Source organism: Rattus norvegicus, chromosome 10 (genome assembly GCF_036323735.1).
Source record: "Rattus norvegicus strain BN/NHsdMcwi chromosome 10, GRCr8, whole genome shotgun sequence".
Classification (NCBI taxonomy): domain Eukaryota; kingdom Metazoa; phylum Chordata; class Mammalia; order Rodentia; family Muridae; genus Rattus; species Rattus norvegicus.
The window spans coordinates 27993531-28015039 of NC_086028.1; the positions used below are offsets into that span (position 1 = coordinate 27993531).

General features: G+C 38.8%; 1 protein-coding gene across 1 annotated transcript in view; it reads left to right on the forward strand.

The window, feature by feature from the left end:
* The first annotated feature begins 3198 nt into the window (after nt 1–3198).
* Atp10b (ATPase phospholipid transporting 10B) overlaps nt 3199–21509 on the forward strand; it is a 256073-nt gene continuing 237762 nt past the window's right edge. The window contains exon 1 of the mRNA XM_017597619.3: nt 3199–3479. The gene's annotated coding sequence lies outside the window, so the exon portion shown is untranslated. The remainder of the gene's footprint in view (nt 3480–21509) is intronic.

Consider the following 21509-nt stretch of genomic DNA (forward strand, 5'->3'; position numbering starts at 1 on the left):
ATTGATGTTGAGAGATATTAAGGAATAGTGATTATTGCTTCCTGTTATATTCATATTTGGATGTGAGCTTATGTTTGTGTGCTTTTCTTCTCATTGTTTTGTTGCCAAGACGATTAGTTTCTTGCTTCTTCTAGGGTATAGCTTGCCTCCTTATGTTGGGCTTTACCATTTATTATCCTTTGTAGTGCTGGATTTGTAGAAAGATATTGTGTAAATTTGGTTTTGTCATGGAATATCTTGGTTTCTCCATCAATGTTAATTGAGAGTTTTGCAGGATACAGTAACCTGGGCTGGCATTTGTGTTCTCTTAGAGTCTGTATGACATCAGTCCAGGATCTTCTGGCCTTCATAGTTTCTGGCGAAAAGTCTGGTGTGATTCTGATAGGTCTGCCTTTATATGTTACTTGACCTTTTTCCCTTACTGCTTTTAATATTCTTTCTTTATTTTGTGCGTTTGATGTTTTGACTATTATGTGACGGGAGGTGTTTCTTTTCTGGTCCAATCTATTTGGAGTTCTGTAGGCTTCTTGTATGCCTATGGGTATCTCTTTTTTTAGGTTAGGGAAGTTTTCTTCTATGATTTTGTTGAAGATATTTACTGGTCCTTTGAGCTGGGAGTCTTCACTCTCTTCTATACCTATTATCCTTAGGTTTGATCTTCTCATTGAGTCCTGGATTTCCTGTATGTTTTGGACCAGTAGCTTTTTCCGCTTTACATTCTCTTTGACAGTTGAGTCAATGATTTCTATGGAATCTTCTGCTCCTGAGATTCTCTCTTCCATCTCTTGTATTCTGTTTGTGAAGCTTGTATCTACAGCTCCTTGTCTCCTCTTTTAGTTTTCTATATACAGGGTTGTTTCCATGTGTTCTTTCTTGATTGCTTCTATTTCCATTTTTAATTCCTTCAACTGTTTGATTGTGTTTTCCTGGAATTCTTTCAGGGATTTTTGCGATTCCTCTCTGTAGGCTTCTACTTGTTTATTAATGTTTTCCTGTGTTTCTCTAAGGGAGTTCTTCACATCTTTCTTGAAGTCCTCCAGCATCATGATCAAATATGATTTTGAAACTAGATCTTGCTTTTCTGGTGTGTTTGGATATTCCATGTTTGTTTTGATGGGAGAATTGGGCTCTGATGGTGCCATGTAGTCTTGGTTTCTGTTGCTTGGGTTCCTGCGCTTGCCTCTCACCATCAGATTATCTCTAGTGTTACTTTATTCTGCTATTTCTGACAGTGGCTAGACTGTCCTATAAGCCTGTGTGTCAGGAGTGCTGTAGACCTGTTTTCCTGTTTTCTTTTAGCCTGTTATGGGGACAGAGTGTTCTGCTTTCGGGCGTGTAGTTTTTCCTCTCTACAGGTCTTCAGCTGTTCCTGTGGGCCTGTGTCTTGAGTTCACCAGGCAGGTCTCTTGCAGCAGAAAAGTTGGTCTTACCTGTGGTCCCAAGGCTCAAATTCACTCGCGGGGTGCTGCCTACGAGCTCTCTGTGGCGGCAGCAACCAGGAAGATCTGCACCGCCCTTTCCGGGAGCTTCAGTGCACCAGGGTTCCAGATGGCGTTTGGTGTTTTCCTCTGGAATCAGTAATGTGTGCAGAGTGCAGTCTCTTCTGGTTTCCCAGGCGTGTCTGCCTCTCTGAAGGTTTAGCTCTCCCTCCCACAGGATTTGGGTGCAGAGAACTGTTTATGTGGTCTGTTCCTTCAGGTTCTGGCAGTGTCTCAGGGGCAGTGGTCCTCCTGCTCCTGGGCCCTCCCTCACGGGAACCCAGAGGCCTTATACAGTTTCCTCTTGGGCCAGGGATGTGGGCAGGGGTGGGCAGTGTTTGTGGTCTCTTCCGCTCTGCAGCCTCAGGAGTGCCCACCTGACCAGGCGTGAGGTCTCTCTCCCACGGGGTCTGGGAGCAGAGAGCTGCTGCGGGCCGGGATCCGCGTGTGTGGGATTCCCGGTAAACACAGGAAGTGCCTGGTCCTAGAGGAATTCTCAGCTATTTGGATTTTACAAGTTGTTTTTCCTTTGGTAAATTTCTATGTCCAGAATTCTACTTTGTTATCTGGAAAAGATACCTAACTAAATATAAAGTTCACAATTACTAACCCAGCTCTTTTACTCTGTTGCTATGATAAACACCAATATCAAAAGCAACTTAGAGGACGAAAGGTTCTATCTGACCTCTATTTCAAGTTCTAGTCCGTCATTGAGGGAAGTCAGGATAGAAACTCAAGAAGGAACTAATGTAGAAACCATGGAGGGATACTCCTTACTGGCTCACTTGTTCATGGGCTTATACTCAGCTAGCTTTTTGACATTGTTTAGACCTACATTGGGATGGTGCTGCCCACAGTGGTCTGGGCCCACCTTTGTTAACCATCAGTCAAGGCAATCTCTCGCAGACGTGATCACAGGCCAATGTGATTTGGATAATTCCTCAATTGAGGTTCTCTCTTGCCATGTGACTCGAGGTCACAACAAGTTAACATAAAAAAATTAACCAATTCCTCAGCAATTATGGCATGAGATATTTGTTTCTTCCCATATCTTCTGAGTCCCAAACTCCTCTTGCAATCTCCAAGGTAGGCTTGTTGACTATTCTTCTTTATCTGTTGTTTATGGGTCCATCAATACCTATCCATTATTCTAACAATTGACTTCCTTCATTACCCCATCTAGTTTGGTTAGAAGCAACTCAGCAAAAGGATCATACATGAATTGAAGCTATCATTAAACCCATAAATAATCCTGATTTTTTGTATGTCTGAAGTATGATATATTGGCCCCTCTCTTCAGATTTGATATAATCAGACAGTAATCAGCAGGAACTATGACTACTGCAGAATGACACTTCTGAAGCTTTGAGAGCAAATTCATCACCCGCACACACATAAAAGTCACTGCTAAAAGTCTTTTTTTTTCCTTAAGAGCTCTTGAAACCCAGCAACTGAATTCCATTCCAGGCCCCCAAATGAGAACAACAAGGTTATAATTGTCCCACACTTAACTACATGCTCCAAACATAATGGGCAAAGTCATTTTTGTACCATGCATAGAGAATGAAACCCCTTAGGAATTTCTATATGGCTAGCTCATTGATTGACAGAAAGGAGAAATGAATGCATGAGCCACATCTAACAGTGATGCTACTCTCTCCATGTGGAGCCGAGAGGAGAACACAGCCTTCACTGTTCTGGCCCAGGCCCCACACTCACAAGCTTGCCATTCTTCTCTCTTCACTCCTGGGTCTGGTGAGGCAGCTCCTTGTCGCCTTTTGTTGCATTGGCTGTGGTTATTTCTTTCCTGTGTCTCTTCTCTGAGTTACCAAATTGCTGTTAGCTTAAGGCCTTGCCTTGACATAATCAGAGAGATGAAAGATGCCATAGAAAAGAGAAAAACTTCAACCATGCTTTATGGCAGAGACTACACCACTCCCAAGGACTGTTTTCCATACCTTCTAATGGAGTCTGCTCGGTAGGGACAATCAGCTTTGCTGGGTAAGTAAAAGCTCTTTGCCTTCACAGATACAATGTCAGGATAATTGCCTCTTAGCATCATGGATTCTGAATTCTGAGTCAGGCCCATCATATGACTACATTTTTAACACCGTGTTAGAAATTTCATTTGGGTTGCTGGGCACACGATTCACATCCCTTCTCTGATAGAACATTGTATTATCTTTTTTTTTTCTGCAATTGATTTCATTATGATAAGCTGAAGGCAAATGTTACTTCCTTGTGTGACAGAGCTTGCAGCTTGGATGTGCCCGAGCATGTTTTATGATAAATAATATATCCTGCATTCAACCGGTGTAGCCTGCAGAAGCAAATGGAATTAGAGCCCTGTTCTCAAATAGAAAGAAAGGACAGCTTGGAGAAATAGAATGAGATCTCTGTATGGCTTCTCAATTTCCTCAAGATAAACTGGGAAGCTGGCACCCTGCAGAGTTTCCAAATAATAGCTGGGGGACTCTGGCTTTCCCCTAAGTTCAAAGGAAAAAGCTGTTGTTTTAAATTGTATATATGTGTTAGCTGTGTCCTGCAGGACAAGCTTTGTGCACACAGGTAGGTCTCTCAGATGATCGCTTTCAACCCAGATCTTCTTTGGTGTGCCATTAGCCTGGTGAGCACTGCATCTCTGAACCACCAGGTGAAAGGTTAATTTCTGAAAGCAAATTATTGAGGAGCTGAAAGCTTCATCTCCAGAAATGGACATATGAAGATGTAACTTTTTCTCTACACTGGCTGTATAATTCTGACCACGGGAGTCAAAGTGGAGCGTGACTTCCAGTCACGATCTGGCACCTGCTTCCTTCTTCTCCCCTGCCTCTCTGTTTCCAGATCTTGCAAATGCAGTCTGAGCACATGTGGAGTGTTATTCCATTAATACATTCGCTGTTACATTAAGCTATTAGTCAGGCAAACCACAGATGTTGTTTTCTTTCTACATGTTACTATAATTACCCTTAATAACACCGACTGAGTTCCTCATTTCATTGCCATCGATGGCTTTTTAAAACTGTGTCAGATATTTTATTTCCTCAGCTTGCAACCTAGTGATGCTAGATATCTACCTTGAAGGAGTCGGGATCTTTTAGACTTCCCAGTGTACTTCTTGTAGAATGTAGCAGCGAAGTACACATATGCATGGATTAATAGCCCCGTCACTGAATATTGAGCCCCACATGCTGAGTTTACATTCAAACTATATTCTCCTTATGCTAAGGGGAGCATTATCTTTTAAGGCACATGGCTTTAATAAATCTGTCTGAAAAAGGCCGCCACTCCAAAAGAATAGAGCTAGGAAGAAGACAAGGGGCTTGATGTCTGCTTTAAATGAGACGAAACTGAAATCTAGGGAAATGAGTTCTGGGTTACTTACACAAAATGCGAGAGCCAGAGGCCCTAAGTCCAGGGTTGTTGGATTTACTATGTAGCCATTCTCCATAGCACCTATCACATGATAAGAAATAACGGTTGTGACTCACATAAATTCATGCAGGTTGGACTTCCAAAGCTGGTTTTATCTACTCACTCTCTTAAAGGTAAAACTTAGCTAGACAGTCCTGCGTTAACCTCTATGTCTAACAATTCCTACTAATTTCTTCTTTCTCACATTTGCTTCTGAAGGGCTAAACCTTCTGGAGCTTCATTGTGCTCAGATTTTTGTTTGTTTCTCTACATCACTTTGTCTCATCGGGTCAATTCAATGAAACTGCCAGCTCCATGCCCCACTAACAAGCTCGATGGTAAACTTTTTACATATATATATATGCCAAGTATAGCTCAGGACAGTGGTTTTTCCAAATGTGGTTTCTGATCCAGATATTCTAGAATTCCTCATGAACCAGTTAGAAATGCAACCTCTTGGGCCCTTAACCCAGACACACCAAAATCAACGTAACTCAAGGTCTGTTTTAAACAAGGCTTTAGATGAGGCTTCTGGTCTCTTAAGTTCAGAACAGCATCATGTAGAAATCTACCCTGCCACTTTATGAACTGCTGTGGTCCTCAAAGTGAAGACAGACACCAGGACAGTGCTCAGAACACCCTGGATGAGACGATGGTGAGCAGGTGACAACTGAGTACCAGCTCAGATAGGACACATTATCTCTTCTTATCTTGACTCTGTTCTGAAATATCATTGGCTATGATTAGCTTCTATTGGCTCTATAACCATGCCATAACCATGACTGATCTCTTAACTACAAAGAGGGGTACAAATTCAGTGTCCTCTAAAATTTAATGAAATCTTGTTCAAGTTCTCATTATGGCACTCTTAGAGGGTAATTTTAAGATTCGTTTGTTATAAGTATTCACATTTTCATTTATAGAAAAAAGTAAGACAATTGAAATTCTGTACCAGGGATAAGAGGCTGAGACACTGAAGAAAGCTTCATTATGTTCATACAATTCCACGATTCTAACCTTTTGTTATCTGTTTAATCCATACCCCCCCGTGTGTCTCGTGTATGTGTGTGTGTGTGTGTGTGTGTGTGTGTGTGTGTGTGTGTGTGTGTGCACTTAAAGACCAGAGGTAAATCTCAGGAGCTTATCAGGAGTCATTTACCTTATTTTTGTTTTTGTTCCTTTTTTATTGTTTGGTTATTTCAAGAAGGATCTTTTGCTGGGACCTGGAATTCACAATTATGCTGCTCGCTGGCCAGATAGCCCCAGATCTATCTATCTCTGCCTCTTCAATGCTTGAATTACAAGCACTCGTCACCATGGCTGGTTTTGTACATGGGTTCTAGAGATCAAACCCAGGTCCTCCTGCTTGAGCAGTAAACACTTTATCAATGGAGTTATCTCCCCAACCCTGTGTTATCTCCTTACCCCAAGTTTTCTCATCTACAAAGTGACAACGACACTGCCATCATAGAAGAAAAAGGAGGACTGACATCGAACATGAATGTTATAGGCCTCAGAATTCATTATGTCCTTGCCACGTACACATTGCCTCAAACCTGATTTTAAAACAACTTATTCTTTGACAATTGCATACATGTGTACAATGTACTTTAATTAGTATTTTGTTTATATCCAGACTCCTCCCTCCCCCATATCCCTCTGTCCTCTTTTTTTTTATAACCCACCAAGTCCAATTGGTGCTGCTCATATGCACATGGGTGTGGCACTATCCAGCTAAGAACACGAGTATCTTACCAGGAGCCACATCCCTGAAGGAAACTGACTTCTTCCTCTCCACCAGCAGTCATCAACTTACGCTAAGCCAACTAAGATTGGGCCTGATATCAAGCCCGATTTCAAAGTTTATGATCTTTAGAGTATATTTTATTTGTTCATTTGTCAGATGATAATGAAGAAAGCAACGAGGTTCAAGGTCCTGCTGATTCTGAATATGTGTTGGTGCATGTGCATTGTACATAGGTATATACATATACAGACAATAAATTCTGCATTCCCTATGAGTATGACTTTGGTACCAGTAGCTCTATTCCCCTGACATCAAATTCAAGTGCTTGGGAATAACATTGAAAATAGATGGCTGTGTTGGAAAAATAAAAAATCAAGACATGAAGGGTGTGGAGACTGATGTACATTTCAGAGCTCAAAGGTAATTTCGCTGTATTTTATTATCATCTGTCAGACTTAAAGCATTACCGAGACTAGAAAATAGATTGTCACAGAGGTTTCTGAGGACAATGGTTTCCCTGAGTTGGTGTAAATATATTCAGAGAGACTTGTTCCCACTTAATAACCTGCATTTTTCCTTCGGAATCACTGATGCGTTCACTTACAGCACTTGAAAGGCAGTTTGTCCTCTGCTGTCAAGTGAACTTGATAGAATAACAGAAAAAAAAACTGAAAAATTCAATCAGATCTTGTTACTTCTCTAGGGACTTGCTTGACTACTTACTCTATTTAAGAAGGAAAAAATGGAACACCGTGTTTCTTTGGTCTTGTACAAAATACAAACCCAGTTGGACAGAATGAAATCTTCTTGGCAGATGCCAAGTTCCCCTCTCCACATGTCATGGCGTGGTAGGATGGGATGTGTGGCACTCTGGAGGGCGAAGACTTGAGTAAGGGACTGCACCAACATGGTCATGCTATGATGTCAGAGACTGCACTCATCAGCTTATTTATTGCTTATGACATGATTACTAATCTAGACACCTAAAACATTAATAAGAAAACAATAATGAAAAATATTCCCCTAATCAGAATATAAAGTTGTATGTTGACTTTCATGTAATGGTCTATGAAAAAGGCCCAGCCTTCTGTCAAAACTACTCTACTTGAATCAGTAGACATTTAATTGAAAATCTTTGTGTAAGGCAAGGGTTAAAATTCTTTGCCCATGTGCTCCAGTCTCCTTATCTACAATCTAAGAAAGCAATGTCATGGCTTCACCACTTGTTCTGAGAATTAAGATGATCTTGTTGGAAATCACCAGAATAGATAATGTTCACTGAGTTCTCCTGCCAGTGCTAGTCCATGCCTAGAGAGGGTCATTTACATTTATCATTTAACTCTGTGGCATGACCATGGTGATGGACCAGTTTATCCATCAGGATGTGGAAGAAAGAGGTGGAGCCAAAATTAGAACCCAGAGAATCTGGCCTTCAGTACCTTATCTTTAGGACCTAAATCATTGTTCTGTGTCTTGGGTTACATGAGAACCCATGCCAGGGAGCTCACAGCAGCCTATACTCTGATTCCCACGACTGCTACTGTCTTCTGACTTCCATGAAAACACACACACACACACACACACACACACACACTCACACAATTTTAAGCTAAAATCTTTTTATAATTTTGTGTGAGACTTTACATAGTTTTTACTATTCAATGATTTTATTTATTTACATTCTAAATGTTGCTCCCCTTCCCGGTCCCCCTCCCAGAGTTTGTCACCCTCTTTCCCCCTCCCCTTTACCTCTGAGAGGGTGTTCACCCTTCCCTCCCATCTTTACAACCCCCACCCTCCCACCCTGTGGCTCCCACCCCTACCACCCACCCCCCACCCCCCACCCTACCACCTACCCACCTATCACTCTCACCTATCAACCCATCCCCACTTCAACCCCCAGCCCCAGTACTCCCCTTCCCTCAGGCATCAATTCTCTACATGATTATGTGTGTCCTCTCCCACTGAAGCCAGGTAAGGCAGTCCTCTGCTACTTATGTGCCAGAGGCCTCAGACCACTCCATGTATACTCTTTTAAAAATGCATATGTATGCATGCATATATATAAAATCTAGTCAGAAACATGGCTGTCAAATATTTTTTTTCATTCTGTGAGATGTCTCTACATGCTGGATTTTTTGTTTTGTTTTGTTTTGTTTTGTATTCTGTGTTGTACAAAAGTTTCTTTTAATTTCATAAAATCCCACTGGTCAGTGCTTGGCCATTATTTCTTGCTTGGAAGTATTTTCCTGAAAGCCTTTGTCTATACTTATACCTTAAAGGTCAATACCTTTGTTTGTCTCTAGCAGTTTCAAAGTTTCATGTCTTACACTAATGTCTTTTGATCCATTCTGAATACATTTTTGTGCGAGGTCAGAGGTGTCAATCTAGTTTCATTCTACTATGCATTGATAATTGATTTTCCCAATACTATTTCCTTGAAGAGGCTATATATGAAGAAGCTAATGTATGATTTGTTGGTTTGTTTGTCTCACATTTGTCAGAAATCAGCATAGGTTTATTTCTGAATATCAATTCCATTAATCTGCATGTCTGTTTTGTGCTAGTAGCATGCTTGTTTTTTTTACTAAAGTTCTGTAGTTTAATTTTAAATTGAGTATGTGTGTGTGTGTGTGTGTACATGTGCATACACATGTGAAAGTACCTCATGAACAGCTATATACATATGTGCAAAGGCCAGAAAACAATCTCTCATGTCATTCCAGAAGACTCTGTCTTTCTTTTGCTGGTAGAATAAGGTCTGGAACTAGAAAACTATGCTCAGCTGACTGGTCAGCAGGTCCCATAATCTGTCAGCATGTGCTGCCCCAGTGCTAAAATTACATGGCTATATGCTACTATGTCGTCATGGCCAGCTGTTTTACATGGCTTCTGAAGATCAAACCCAGGTCCACATGTTGGTACTTGATCTAAAGAACTATCTTCTTAGCCCCATCTTTCACAGACTTTGAATACATGGTCATATAATCTACAAATAAAGGGACCATCTGGGTTTTGCCTTTCTTATGTGTATCCCTTTTGTTTCCTTTGTTCAATTGCTCTAGCTAACAGCCCTTGCACTCTGTTCAAGAATGAAGAAGAAAAAGACAACCTCATTAGCATCCCTAGTTTTGGAGCAAATGTTTTCAATATTTCTTCATTTTTTATATTGCTTATATATTTGTCATATGTAGCATTTATTATGTTGAGGTATGTTTCTTTCCTTCCTACTCACATCGGGGATATTATCACGAAAGATTAAAAAGGTGTCAGAGATACTTTTTGAACTCCACTGTGATAACTGTAATTTCTGTCCCTACATCTATTTATGTACTAAGCTACATTGAGTGATTTCACATGTAGACTTGTTCTTTCACTCTTAGAATGTAATGAAATTGATCATGTTGTATGATCTCTTTAGTGTGTCATTCAACTCAGTTTTGAATTGTCCAGTCATCTAGACAGATGTCTAGTCATCAGGGAAAGTGAAGTAGCATTTGCCTTCGTGGTTATATTATTATACAGCCTGGAAAGCAAGGTAATTCTTGCTTCATTAACTGAATTTTATAGCATTCCTTCCCTTTCTCCTTTAAGAAGTTTGAAGAGATTTATCATATTCGTGTGTGTGTGTGTGTGTGTGTGTGTGTGTATTAAGAACTGGTAGAATTCAATAAAGACTCTATCTACCCTGAAGCTTTTCTGGCTGACACTATTAATGTTTCAGTTGCACTGCTCCTTATACACCTGTTTAGTTTGTTTGTATTGTGTTGATTTAACTTCAGTAGGTCACAGGTGTCTTGAAATCTATCTAATTTTCTAGATTTCCAGTTTAGTAGAATGTAAGCTTTTAATATTACATAATGATCTTCTGAATTTCATTAGTATCAACTATAATGTCCCCCTTTCACCTCTTAGTTTTATAAATTTGTCGTCTTTTATCTTAGTTAGTTTGAACAAAGACTTCTCAATCTTACTTACCTTTTCCAAGAGCAAATTATGTTTTATTTCTTCTTTTTAGTATTTCTTTTAGTCTCTTCTTTTAGCACTTTTTTTTTCGTAGCTGGGGACCGAACCCAGGGCCTTGCGCTTGCTAGGCAAGTGCTCTACCACTGAGCTAAATCCCCAACCCTTTTAGTCTCTTCTTAATTTATCTCTGCCCGTCCTTTATTTTCCCTCTGCCTATTAATTTAGATTTGCCTGTGTAAAATGAAAGTTTATAGCTATGAGTGTTTACCTAAAGGGAAAAACTCAGAGAATGCAAAAAAATAATTTAATGATATCTATCAAGGACCTAGAAAAATAAAAACAAGTCAAACTCAAATTATTTTCAGCTTCTGTAGATTTCATCTGCTGATACTGACTGGCTCATGGGCTATACACTGCGTAATGTTGGAATCTGCGTATGTAGATAGTAAAAAGAAAAATCATTGTTTTGTATAGTTTGTGTTCTCTTCCCTTTATAAATGTTCTATCTTTGGGGTTGGGTATGAATAATCATAAATAATGAGAATCTGTCAAAGAAGAATCTATATATGAGATGAGAGCTGTGTTACTGAAGCATTTGAATAAGGTGGGGAAAGAAATATACATGAATCAGAATCTATTTTAGTTCACCCATAAATCTTTTGTAAGATTTATTTTATTTTTAATTACATGCCCCCTCACTCTGTACAAGTTGGTGTGTGTGAGGAGAGGGCGGAGAGGGGCGAGGGAGAGGGGAAAGGGAAGAGAGAGGGGGGCGGAGTGGGAGATGGAGGGGGAGAGGGAAGGGAAGACAGAAGGGGAGGGGGAGGGGTTATGTAGCTAGGAGTAGTGCATGTGCCCATGGAGACCAGAGGATGATGTCAGAGACTCCTGAAGCTTGAGTTACAGGCATCTGAGAGCCACTTAGTTTGCGTACTAGGAACTGAACTCTGATCCTTTTCAAGGGCAATAACCACTTTTAACCACTAGATCATTTTTCTAGACCACTCCTGCCTTTTTTTTTATTTAAGCAAGAATTAGATACTTTCCATATATCATGTTTGAATAAATATGGAATTAGCAACAAATAAGATATGTCCATCTCCTTCCAAATTTCCCAATCTAGTCAGAGATGTAGGAACATAAAGTCATAATTACAGACTAGTGAATATTGTGTTGAAGGAAAAGGACAGTAGTCGTCCCTTATCTGTCATTTCACCTTTCTATGATCATACTTATGTCACTCAAATTTAACCCAAGGAAATTATATAGAAAATTCTAGAAATAATAAATTTTAAATAAGCCTTATAAAGTAGAATGTTGTGATTTTGTTGAATTATACTATATAATGAGTATATAGGGAAAGTGGAACACATAGTATTCGCTACTATACTTTCTTATAGGGTCTTATACTTCCTTGGGTATATAGAAACACTACATTTAGTTTGTCTTCAATTTGAAAGACAGTTCAACATCTGATGTGAAATTCATTAGATTTGTTGTTCAGAATGATTGGCTTTATATAATATTTTATTTATCTCACATACACACTGAGAACTAATTTCAAGCATATAGTTTGATGGTTTCTATACGAGTAAACATGTCCATATAACTGCTATCTGATGCTGGTAGTCTTATGTTTTCTTCCTTCGCTGGGTCTCAGAGAGTTGACACACTTCTCCATCAAAACTTATGCACAAGTATACACAGAGATGTGTCACAGTGCCCTGAAACACTCTGTTCCATTGTTCCTATCCTATGCCACCAGCCAAAGTATTTCTGTGTCTCATTCTTCCTCTCTCTATATAAACTTAAGTAAATGTGTATATATTTTCTCCTTACCCCTTCTGTCTTTTCCACGACATAATGTGTAACAACTTTGAAAAAGCTTCTTTTTTCATTTAATAATAACTTCTCAAAGATAGCTCAATCTATGTAATGAACCATTTACCCTGTTTACTCACAGCTAGGCAATGATCGGATCAATGAACGCATGTCCTATCATTTATTCAGCCAGTCTCCTATGCTTACATCTTCCAGCAGTTTCTACAGATGCCCTTGGAATGAATAGAATGGTGACATGTCCTCCTATTAAGGTTGTGTCTTCAGCATAAATTCCTAGAACTGGGATTGCTGGGTTGAGGGAAACATTTTATTGTAGTCATTGTTATCTGACCAATTATATGGCTCAGAAAAAAGGAGCTTGCCCCCAAGCCTGATGGCTTAATTCAAGCCTCAGAACTTATAGTAGATGGATAGAATCAAGCACTGAAATTGTTATCTGACTTCCACATGTTTGTATTTCTCCTAGTAGTGCCTATAGGAGCCTATTTCCCCACAGCCCATTGAGCAAACTATATTGTCAAGCTTTGAAGTTTTGTCAATCTGAAGAATGAGAAATAACATCTCAATGAGTTGTAGCTAGTGTTTGTCTCACTGTAAGTGAAGCTGTTTGCCCTTTCATATAAATCAAGCCCCATGTCTTTATGATTTTATGTTTTATATTTATTCCCTCTGCCCATTTGTCAACAGAATTATAATTTATTTCTACACTCCTACTTGTGTTAATTTTTTTATATGTTAAGGACATTCAACTTTTTCTGTGGTGTGTCAGGAATACTTTCCATTTGCAATTGGTCTTTTGATTTGTCTCAAGGTGATTTGCCACATATAGTGAATTTATTACTGTTTTCATATCTAAACTTTTAGTTATAATTACTTCACAGGTTCAAATTAGAAAAATTTTGCCAATATTTCCTCCTGATGCTGGCAAAGATTTTTTTATGCACATTTTTGAATGTTGATTTAGTTTCTCTTGTACATAAAATAAGTTGAATCTATTTTAATTAGCGAAATAATATTCCTTAAGGCTTGTTATCCAACAGACTGGTACCATTTATTAAAAACACATTCTTTTTTTAAAAAAAGTTTCTTTGGCATCATGAAAGTGCTTGTTTCATTCAATTCTAGACCTTGAAAGTCTCAGTCAAATACTGTGAGGTTCTCAGAGCAGACTTGGAATGGTACGTGACCAGGAAAGTGAAGGTGGTTGGTTTTGCATGACAGATGAAGATTTGTTTACCTGTTGAGATTCTTCTCATTCCCACTTTATAATTTAAGAACTATTTCCACACCTCATTCTGATGATCTATTTAGGCCTGATTACTTACATTCACTGGATTACTCTAACAAGAACAAGGATAAGGATAAATTCTACACCCAGGAATAACATATCCAATATAAGAAAATTCCAATCATGATATGATGTCATTGTTTTTAACAACTGAGTAATCCCCCATTGTGCAAATGTACCTCATTTTCTTATCTATTCATTGGTTGAGGGACATCTGGGTTGTTTCCAGTCTCTGGCTATTATGAGTAAAAACGCTATAAACATAGCTGAGGATTTGATAGGATGAAGTGTCCTTTGGCTATATGCCCAAGGAGTGGCATGACCCAGGAGGGCAGGCCCAAGACAATGACATGTCTCAACGTAGATAGAGTTCCAATTTTCTGAGAAACCATTTTGCCTATTTCTGGGACCTTTTTCCCTCTACTGGATTGCCTTGTCCAGTTTTGATGTGATGGTATGTACCTGGTCTTATTGTAGCTTGTTATGTCATGGTTTGTTGATGTCCTTGTGAGGCCTGCTCTGTTCTAAGAAAAGATGTGGAAATCTGGGGATTGGAAGGCAGGAAAGATTCAGGGGAAAGGGGAGGTAGGGGAGATCTGGAATAGAGAGGAGGAAAATGGCAAGGGCTGGAGGGATGAGGGGGTGGGGAAACTTTGGTCAAGGTATAATATATGAAAGGATAATTCTTAAAAATTATTTTAAAAAATATATAAAGAATATCTTGTACCAACTGTACCATGCGATTTTACAAACTGATGCTGCAAGAAGCAGAAAATGCATTATGAATTAATAAAATATTCTTTAGAAACCTGAGGCTTTAAAGAGCATACCAGATTCTTTTAGAAAGACAACCAAAGTTGTCTTTAAGTCTTGACATAATCCTATAAATCTAACATGAGGTTGAGTGAGAGAACTCAGTTTCTAAATGTTCCCACAATCTCAGTGTGCATCACCAAATCCTGATGTGGAAGAATGTGGCTCTGATAACTTTGAGCACATGTTTGAGACATTAAACACCTTTATGAACAGGAGTAGTTAATCCATTCTAGTAAACTAATAGTAAATATAGGAATGTCTTTAAGGAAACCATGAGACTAATCATGGAGAGATAACTCAAAAAACAAAAAGTTCTCTGAGGCTAAGGCATGAAGCAGATTGGTGGATATTTATTTTTAAAGTAATAAATTGTATCCACTTACATTCCTCCTCTGAAGGCAATGTCTTTGTTTTCTGTAGGATGGTTTCTTTGCTAGGGATTATTGACTTGAGAGAGTATCACTAACAACAAATTATATTTTAATGACTAGCAGGAAAAAAATGTTACATTTACTATAATTTCACTAAAGAAAAACGTGTCTTGGTAGAGAGACTTAATCATACTTTAGAAGCTCTGCTGTGTTTCAAAACAATGACATATTTTAGGGAAAGAAACTATAGTATGTTCTTTTTCCCTTTCAAAAGTTACCCCAACAGACATTTTACAAGGTTTTTGCTTTGACAATAGCATGGCACTATGCTAGTAACTTAAAGGGCAGGGAGAAAAGTAAAATATAACCCTTGATCTCAAGGCATTTATGGTCTTGTAAAGAATCATCTAAAATCATCCCTGTTTTATATCAAACTATTCACAATAGGATAGGTAAAGACACAGTCCACTTATGTCTATAGTCATTGGCCTTTTAAATGCTTCCTTTAAAAACCTTCTTAGTTGGAAAAGAGAATACACACACACACACACACACACACACACACACACACACACACACACTTTCTTAGAATAGTAAGATACCTTGCAGCCTTCAAAGACTGTAACTAACAATGACAGGAAACAATCAAGACCTGACTGATGAGATGGGATGTTCGGAGCTACCTAGGGAAAGCTAAAGGCATTGGAAGTGAGTTTCTCAAAGATGGCCCACCATGTTTCATGGCCTACAGTGGGTGAGGTCTAACAATGCAGGGTCCTTAGAGACTTCATTCCAGGATTGTTTCTTGCTGCTGATGTGCTTTTCCTGTCACTATGACAGAGCCTAGTGATTCCTGGGCATTAGTCCACCTTATTGAGCAAATTCTCTGCAGATCAACATGAAGATGAATTTTCATGAGTTAATGCTGTTTAGATGAATTGATGACTTTATAGAATTCCTGATTTGAGTCTAATTATTTAAAGAAGAAACTTGAAGGAGATTATTTTAGTTGTTTTGCCAGAAAGCTGTAATAAAGTTAGAACCCAGAACAGAATGTGCCCTCTCCTGATAGAATAGTAAGGAAAGGCTGCATAAGAATGAATTCAATGAGCCTTCACAATTACATTAAGAGGAGACATAGTCTTGGGACATATTTGTGATCAAGAAAAAACATTCATTCAAGGTCAGATCCAAGGATGAAGCCACAGGTATATTCTATGATAAAGCAAGGCCATATAAAACTGTTGCTTTGAACTTACAATGAGCTTATAGAATAAAACACTGCTTTGAACTTACTATTGACATTCTTCTGTAACTTCCCTTTTGGTAACAATTTATCTATGAGGTAGTTTTCTAAGGAATTTTTGTTTAAGAAGATATAAAAAGGCAAGAAAGAATTCATAAAGTGGTGGCTTGAGGGATTCTGCCCATCCATCCAAATGTATGTGTGTGGCATTTGAGGCTCAGCTCCGTGTATCAAATGTGTTTATACATCTATATGGTTGTACATACATAAATACATGTGTAGGTATATGTACATTATATAAATATGCATGAACACTTATGAAATTGTCATTGTTGAGATAGGTGGTTGGACCCAGTCACTGTGTGTGTGTCTGTGTGTCTATGTTGTCTGTGTGTCTGTGCCTATGTGTCTGTGTGTCTGTGTGTCTGTGCCTGTGTGTCTGTGTTTCTGTGTGTCTGTGTGTCTGTGTGTGTCTGTGTGTCTGTGCCTGTGTGTCTGTGCCTGTGTGCCTGTGCCTGTGTGTCTGTACATGTTATCAGTGTAAATGATTTCTTTCTTTTCCTTTCTTTTTCTCTTTGGTTCATGAAGAGTTAATAAGTTCCAGAACTCTTGCTGGCTAGGCAAGAGGTCCTAGAGCCAGAGACAAAAGAACTCTAGCAATTAAACCTTTTTTTCTTCTTAATTTCCTGCTGCTGCCAGCAGTTTATTACCAGAAACCAGCAGAATTAGCCACAGAATAGTAAGAAACAAGCACTTATTAACACAACATAGTAAGAGAAAAGGAACTAGCACTTATTAGCACAAAACTGAAAAAGTTAGAAGAGTTAAGCTTCTAGAGGCCATCAGCTTCTGGCCCCTAAAATAGTAAGAGAGACTTACTACAAAGTCAGAGGTCATCAGTCTTTGGCCTTTTCCAATACCTCAGTACTTGTGATACCAGGAAGGTCCCCAGCAAGGGGATACTTTTGATCCCCTGAAAACATGACAGGATTATGGTTTCATATACCCAGAAATCAAATAATGATTTTTGTGAAGGGTTGTCATAATGCAAAACTCTCAACATACTTTCAACTTGATCGTGGGAATCTTCTGCTTTTACACAATGAGAGGAGAACCTGTTGACACAAGCTCATAGTTCAGGGAATTATAAGAAACAATGGAAGTATGGAATAAGGGAAAAGAAGGTACAGCTTGTGGCTAGAGATCAGTACTGAAGGAAAGTTCCTTAGAACACATAGCGTTTAATCTGAGTCTTGAAGAATATGGTTAGTCAAAAGTAAATATATAAAGCCCTGGGTGTCTTGGGAATCTTGTGGAAGGGAATGATTTTTCTCTCTTGATGTGTTACGTTGCAGAAGCAAAAAAAAAAAAATGTTGCAAACGATCCTCAGAGGGTGTCATTCAATTAGCAAGGAAGAGAAGGTGAAGTGTAAAGATACTGTTATGAGGCCAGAGCTTTGGAAAGCTCACTCTGAAAGTACAATGTAAAGGACTAAAGAGAAACAGGGTCAACCATGTGACCTTATTTTGTCCTCCTCAGTAAAGAGCCAGTTGATGAGTGCATGGCAGGCATTCCACAAATATTTCACTCGATCACAGCAAGTCCACCACAGTCAGGAATCTGAAATCTAGAAGACTAGAGAAATAATCCATTGTTTCTAAGAAACTTAATTGATTTTACTGAAAAGTCAAGAGCCAATCGAGGATCATTTCAGGAAATGGTTTGCATTTCCTTTCTGCGGGATAAAAAGTCAGCACCAAGTTTAAGGAACGGGAAATACAAAACATGAGAAATTTCATGAAAACAAACATTTCCCTCTCTTATTTTTCTTTATTTCTTTCACCCCCACATTGACCTTGTTTTTAATAAGCTTTATTATTAAAAAATATTGTATTAGAGAAGAATCCATTTTCAATTAAAAAATAAAAATAGCTTGCAAATAAAAATACCACACATCAAAATCATCCACACCCAGAATCTGTATACAAGTTATTGTACTTATATACAGCTAGAATTGATATTCATCACTAAAACTGTTAAAATTCACATTAAAGGTTGTACTTTTAGTATCAAATATATTGTATATACCTGTCTACCACAAAAATAGAATTAGAATTAGAAAACCACTTAACTTTAGGATCTCTGTCATAACTTGTGCCCTTGACCTAAATTCATATTGGCTCTATTGACTTATTTCTGCTAAGAATCAAACAGTCTCTATGAAACCAGAATGTGTACCCAAACATCCTATCTGCCTATTTAAAAAGTGACTGAAACCCGTGCAGGCCCTAATATATTTCCAAACACAAGAGGAAGAAGAAAAACTCTACATGAACATCAAATCTCCTAAGTCACACCCAGAATTCTTTTTGCTTCTCACTCAAACATGATAATACTTTATTGGAGAAATATTGGAATTTGAAAGAGGAAAGTCACTCTTTGATTGAAAGTGCTGTGGTACGTCTACATCCTCACCCTGCTATGTATGACCTCAGTTTACCCTCACCCATGACTCCTGAGCAGAGACATGATTCAAGCCTGTGGGTAGAGAAAAGAGCTCATTCTTCTTCAGGCTAAGTAGTACTTTACTATATAAAGCCTGTTTTCTGTTCCCATTCATTTATTTGTGGGAAGCTAGGTTGCTACCTTAACTGTTATATAGTGCCACAAAAGCCATATGCATTCAGAGAGCTCTTTTGTAGGCTGACTTGCGAGATGTATGCAGCTATGCATCAAGAGACAGGGTAACTGGATTTTGTAGCAGCCCTATTTTCAGGGTCTTGAGGAATGACCCTACTCTTCTTTACATTGACTATACTACTTTGCATTCTTTATGACAGTGCATAGGAGTTTCTAGTTCTCTATATAGCTGTCAGTATGTGTCACCTTTTATCATTTTTCCTATTAGCTATTCTAACCAGAATGAGATGTCCTGTTGTAGTTTTGATTTGCATTTCTCTGTTTGCAAAACCTACTGAGTGGTTTTTTTTTTTAAATATGCCTGAATATTTGTATTCTTTCTTTGGAGACAAACTATTCTGATTACTTCTTCACTTAATTATTCGTTATTTTTATGTTAAGAGGTTTTGGGCTTCCTTATTTACTCTGGATCCAAATCGTGTCAGATGAATGGCGGACAGCTCATTTCTTCCTTTTAGTACATTGGTCTTCACTCTGGGTTTCTTTTGCTATGCAAATGCTTTTTAGAATGGTGCCATGGTTAGTATCAACTGACACAAACCTCGAGTCACCCAGAAAGAGGGACCCTCAGCTGGAAAACTTCCCAGATCAGATGGATTTGGGACCATGTTTGGGGGGCTCTTGTAGTTAAAATTAATTGGGGTTTCTAACCCATCTTAGATCATTTAGTTTACAAATAAAAGACACGAAATTTGTATATTTACAATAAGCCTTAAAAGCACTAGAGCTGGGCAGATGTCAACCCTCTGTGCTATTTTGTTTACTTTCTTATCAATATCACTTGCCATGTTCTGCCTGGGCCACTCCTACTCCCAATCAGCCAGCCTTCATGGCCATACTCTCAAGATCCACCTACCCTAGGACATCCTCCTTCTTCTCTCACTGTCTTTTTCTCATGGTCTCTGCCTCAGATCCCAAATCTGGCAACCAAAGCCTTGTCTACCTCTCTTCTTCCCAACTATAGATTGTAGGCATCTTTATTCAAGGAGGGAACAAGGTTACATAGCATCATTTGGTAAACAGGAGGATCTCCTGAGGATTTCCTCATGAGGGAGACCTATTCTTGGGAGTCAATATTTAGCATTACACTGCATAGCAACAAACTAAGCCTCAACAGGGCGCATTTTCTTAAGAGCTCTTTGACATAGAAGGGCTAATGTAGGCAATTCCATCCTTGGGCAGATGTATATGGATGATAAAAGTAGTAGCTGTACAAGCCAAACGGAATAAGCCCATAAGTAGTTTCCATTTTAAGCTCGTTCTTTAGTTCCTACCTTGGCTTCTTTTGATGATGGATTATAGTCTGTAAGCATAAGCCTCTTTCCTCCTCAGGTTACTTTGGTCATGGTATTTACCACAGCAGCAGAAAGCAAACTCCAACAGTTGTATTCTTGCTTGCCAGCTGTTTGCTCTTGTTTCCTGGTGTGGTTTCTTTGTGGAGAATTATTTAGAAAATTGTTGCCTGTGACAATGTCTTAAGTGTTTCCTCTCTAGAGTTTTCTGGAAGTTTTAGATTCTTGTTCTTTGCAGCTGTTTTCTTTGGGTTGGATATAATCATTGTCATCTTCATCCAGAGCACTTTGGTCATGGTCACAAGACCCTCTCCATATTGGCCCTACTAATGTTCCCACACAGAAATGCTAGCAGGCTCACAAAACAGATGTAGTCTCTCCCTTCCACTGATATATAAACAATTAACAATCGCTGACAAGGAGTCTTGGCGTTGTCTTAGTCATTGTTCTATTTCTGTGCAGAGACACCATGACGAAGGCATCTCTTCTAAAAGAGAACATTTAATTGGAAGCTTGCTTACAGTTTCAGAGTTCAGTCCATTATCTTCACAGCAGGAAGCCTAGCTACATGCAGATAGGCATTGGAGCAGTAACTAAGAGCTCCCTTCTGAACCATAGGCTACCTGGCTTGATCTTTTGAAATCTCAAAGCTCACCCCAGTGACCCACTTCCTCCAACAAAGCCATGCTTCCTAAAGCTTTTAGTCCTTCTAAGAGTTCTTCTTCCTGGTGACTAAGCATTCAAATATATGAGCCTGTGGGGACCATTCTTATTCAAGTCATCTCTGGTGTAGTCCCTTCTCCAGTAAGTAACTCTTCATCTGTGTTGGGTAGACTCATTTCTTTGATTTATCATTGCTTCATTCTCTCAGGTGACCGGAAACAAAGTCACTCAATAGACTTATCTTCAGTGCTTTGGTTCACCTTAAGTTTGTACTTTTCCCTTACAGGTATCTTGGAATAGCTTAATAATATTATGTTGGAGTAAGGATTTTTTTCCTGGTCCTGTTTTTTTCTAGAATCATATGAGGCTCCTGCACAAGGAGGATTTCCCAAGATTGAAGAAACTTTCTGTAATTATTTCATTAATAGATTTTCTCTGCCTTTACCTTTTCACTTCCTAGTATTCCAAGTGGAGGTTTCCCCCTTTGGTTCTTAGTCATGTTTCCCTGTCTCATAATATATATTGCATGAAAGACACACACACACACACACACACACACACACACACAAACAAAAATAAAACAAACAAAAAGCAACAGCAGAGAACTAAGGGAATATTGACTCTGTCAAAGGAGAGTCTTCTTCCTCTTCAGTCCACTGATGTAGAAGTGAATATGAATCTATCA